Raw genomic sequence first — 4,497 nt, 5'->3', positions numbered from 1 at the left:
TACAGAATAGATAATTTTTTTAAAAAGTTGACAATACCCAATTTTGATGAGATGTGAAGTTGAATGACATCTCATATAGAGCTGATGAGAGTATAAATTTGTATGCTACCTTTAAAAATTATAATTATTAAAGCTGGGCACAAATACTTTTCTATTGAATTTGTGCTTTCACATCCTAATCGGTTTCTTTCTACTGTTCCATGTAAAAAATTTATTCTGCCTTAAATGATGACTGAAATGGCATCTTTATTATTCATGTTAAACTTGGAGCTAAGAATGTATCTTGTCAAAATAAAGACAATTATACATATGTCCTTTGATCTTGTATGTACACTTCTATATAATAATATGGATATGTAATATGCATATTATATTATTATAAATTATATGATATGCAATAAAATATATAATATATGTATATTGTCTAATATACATATATAACAAAAAGTTCAATGTGGATATTTATGATTTATCAGAAAGATTGCTCTTAGAAGATTTACAAAGGGTTAGGGAGAAAAACGAAAAACTTCTTTTCCTGAGATCTAGCAACTTGTAGTATGATCCTGAATTAATATTTTTTTTTAGATTTTGTTCAGTCTGATGTACAAAAATATCGACAATTATATTCTAATTGTTAATGATCCTCAGTTAGGGTCGGCAGGTGGCATGGTGGTTAAGGGTGGTGGACTCCCACATGGCCAACCAGGGTTCCAGTCCCAGACCTGATGGCTTGCTTTCTCACTTTCCCTCCCTCTCATCAAATTAAAAATAAATAAGTAAATAAATAAATAAATAATCAAAAAAAGTAATTAAAAAAAATGCCCCTCAGTTACAGCTGTTAACACATTGCTTATCCTTTTTCTAGGGTAATAACATCCTTGGTTTTTAACGAGAAAGATTCTTCTTCATCCCCTAAATATTTGGATTTTTTTTTTTTTACACATACCGGTCATCTTTTATTGAATTTGAATTCTTGACTGGGATATGAAAGTACTCAACAAGATCCTTTGGAGGGGTGCCAAGCCAAGGAGATGAAGGTCTGGTTCAGTGTATGACCTCCATGCTGGCCCTCTGCAGTGGTATTTGCGTCGCTGCTCGTGTTTGAATTCCTTATAGGAAAGGCAGTAGATGAAGAGCACATAAGCGGCCAGCACCATAGAAACCCCAGCAACACCCCCTTTCTTCACGTTGACGTACTTGTAATACCGGTAGTAACCGCTCTGAAATGCTCCAGCAATGCCTTTAGGGGTAAAATCCCACATCAGTATCCAGATTGGCAGCTCCCCGAGTTTGACATCCATGAGTTTCTTTTCTTTTACTGGTATGACTGACGCCATCCTGGAGTCCTGGTGTCCGCTCAATATTCGGATTTTTTACATCTAATATTTTTTATTTATGAACATACAGCAACTTGCTTCTCACCAGGCTATTTTCATTAGAAATTGGCTTATACTGTATTATAAAGGCAATATCACATGCAACTCAGGATATTTGATTTCTGAAGGTCTATCTTTAAATTTTCTAATTAGTTCATAATTTTGAAGAGATAAGAATAATATTCCCTAAACATAAAGTGATTGCTTTAGTTACTTGATTGTGCAAAGATTATTTATATAGAGAGATACAAAGTTATTTATAAGAATGTGAAAAAATATGAAACTTAAAAGCACTATAGAAAGAAACAGTAAATACATATAAGCACAACAAATAGGAAGGCTTTTCACTAGATACCTAAACCCAACAGTAATACATTGAAACCAACAGAAAATAAAACTGAGTAGCCTGTTTCACATCTTATGGTTCATTCTTTCAGAAATTATAAAATATAACCCAAATAAACTTTAAAATAACATGCACAGCATGAGTGCAACTAATAATTACTATAGTGGAGTGTATGTGTGTGTATGTGTGTTCATAATTAATTACTAGTGAGCATATTCATTGTTGGCTTTGTGTCTTTAATATTTAGGGCTATTTTATTGTTATATTTATGGGAAAGAATGGCTCTTTGAGTCTCTGTAGTTTTTTTTTTTTTCCATTTTAGTACCTCAATAGTTGATTTTACACTTTGTACAATTTTTTAAGAGTTTTTTTTTTTTTTTTTTTTTTTGCTATAGGGCACGTGCGTTCACCAGAAAGACAGGGAGACACAGAGAGACAGAAAGCGAGAAATCACCCCCCAGGGAGGATGGCCACTCCGCAATCCCTTCTCCTCCATTCTCCTCTCTGGATCTTGGGCATGCACACACACGCATCCAGTGTGAGTTTTAAGCCACCGGGTCAGGGACGCGAACTGCGGTCAACTATGTGGGAGTCCAGCGACATAGCCATTATGCAAACTGCTGGTCCCACTTTGTACAATTTTTGAAGTTGTGATTTATTGTTGAGTTAGTACATGAGGTAATTTCCATGTATGTTTAATAAGCACATGTATCATAACAAAGCATGGTTAAATATGACGGAAATAAAAGTTTATAGATAGCGGTACATTTAAATGTAAATTTTATATTTAGCTACTGTGTATAATTTGGAAGTTTTGAAACCTATAATATTCTCTCCACCTTGTTCTGAGTAATTGTGGTGACATTTTAGACCATAGTGATGGTCAGCTATACTTTTGGATATATAAGTTTTTTATTATAAAAATATGGATAAATTCTTAGAAAGCCCTGACAAGTACCTATAATGATAGGTAATTTGAATGATATATTTATGACTCCTGATAAAGAAATCTAGATTATTAAATACTCTGTACATGCTTTGAAAAACATTTTACTCCCCAAAGATGTACAATAAATATATATATAAACCAGAAATCACAATTGAAAAAAAAATGGACGCCCAAATGTAGCAACAAAAAACCATCCCAAGATAGATATGTCAATACTGATCTTTCAATAAAGAACAGGTTAATATGAAATAGTCTTATAGCAAGTAAATACTTGTATAAATGCTTTGGTTAAAATGGGATTAAGGAAAACTGACAGGATGCTTTAATAGCATATAATTTCTAATAAGTAGAATTTTAACAAAGATAACTTCCAGATATGTAATGCAAATAACCACAATGGATGGAAACATAAAGGGCAATAATAACATATGCTTTTTTATTTAATAAACAATACGGTTTTCATGGTGACTTGACAGATTATGATCTAATATATCTCAATTAAGGCACTTTCTAGTTTAGGTGCTAGAAGATTCATCCCTAATTTGGAAGGGTTTTTAGTCACTACTACTGGGTAATAAGCTTAGATTGCAAGTGAAAATGGCGTCTGCAGTCATATGTCACCTGGCCAAACATTTCAAAATTTTCCCTCGTGAATTGCAACAGAATATTTAAATAGGCTCTGAAGATATGTCAATATCAAATCTCTCAAAAAATATCTACAGCAAAGTGTGTCTTGGTATAATTTTCCTTAATTCCTCTAATTGTTTTTCTTTAAAAGGCAATTTAGAAAGATTTCCCAGCCGAGTCATTACTATATACTTTTAAATGAGTCAACATACATAATAAACTGGTTATTTTGCTTTTACTACTTGGAGAAGGTAAATATTTTATTATTATCAACAGTTTGAGATCTTTCATTTAAAATATTTGGGCATAGGAAACCGGGGGTTATACTTATATTTCAGTTTGGAAATGATTGCATATGCATTTATGAGGGATCTTCAAAAAGTTCTTGAAGAATATATGTTACAAAGGCACTACATGGATTGCCTTTTTTCTTTTTAGTACCAAAATTACTTGTACTGTAGTTTCCTTTTTCAGTATACATTTGGTGATCCTTCATCTATATTTTCTATTTTCATTGGAGGCTATCATTCCATATACTGAAAGATAAATAAAATTGCAACAAAATAAAATAGAGCCTAGTTTTTTGTTGACTAGCCACATTGACTCAGTTTGAACATGGAACACTTTCTGTTTAACCATAAAAGAAAGAACTAGTTAAAATGGCGAGCAATTTTAGCAATAAAGAAATAATGTGTGTTTACTATTTAATAGATCATTTTATTTTCCTTTAAAATCAGTTGTCTTCTGTAGTATACAATGCAAACCTTTGATACAAACTACACCTATGTGTTTTATCACTTACCTGTGTGACAGATAAATGATAACACTCAAATTAGTTTTCTTAAAGCACAGCTTCTCAGGCTTCCATTTTTATTTCTTTAATTTACTATACCTTATGTGTGCTTGCTGGAGGGAGAGACAGAGAAAGAGGGAGAGGGAAAGTGAGACAACATTCCCCAGGGAATGAACACAAAATAGTCTCTTCTCCTCTATTCTCCTCTTGGGGTTGTGCGCATGCACACGCATTCATCGCGAATGTTTTCCAAGCCACTGTTACAGTACTCTAACTGTTCAGTCGACCATGTGGACTCCAGCTGCTTTAACTACCATGCCACCTGCTAGCCTCATCCTCCCATTTAAGCAAATAATAATATATTGTGTAAAACACATTTACACACATAGAAACTATATTATCCTAG

General features: G+C 33.0%; 1 pseudogene; it reads right to left on the bottom strand.

Annotated features, from left to right (window-relative positions):
- Positions 1-956: 956 nt before the first annotated feature.
- Positions 957-1,337, bottom strand: LOC102493986 (ATP synthase subunit f, mitochondrial pseudogene; annotated as a pseudogene).
- Between the last annotated feature and the right edge of the window lie 3,160 nt (positions 1,338-4,497).

This window comes from Tupaia chinensis, unplaced genomic scaffold (assembly GCF_000334495.1).
Source record: "Tupaia chinensis unplaced genomic scaffold, TupChi_1.0 Scaffold000452_1, whole genome shotgun sequence".
Taxonomy (NCBI): Eukaryota; Metazoa; Chordata; class Mammalia; order Scandentia; family Tupaiidae; genus Tupaia; species Tupaia belangeri.
This window is presented reverse-complemented; position numbering and strand designations above follow the sequence as displayed.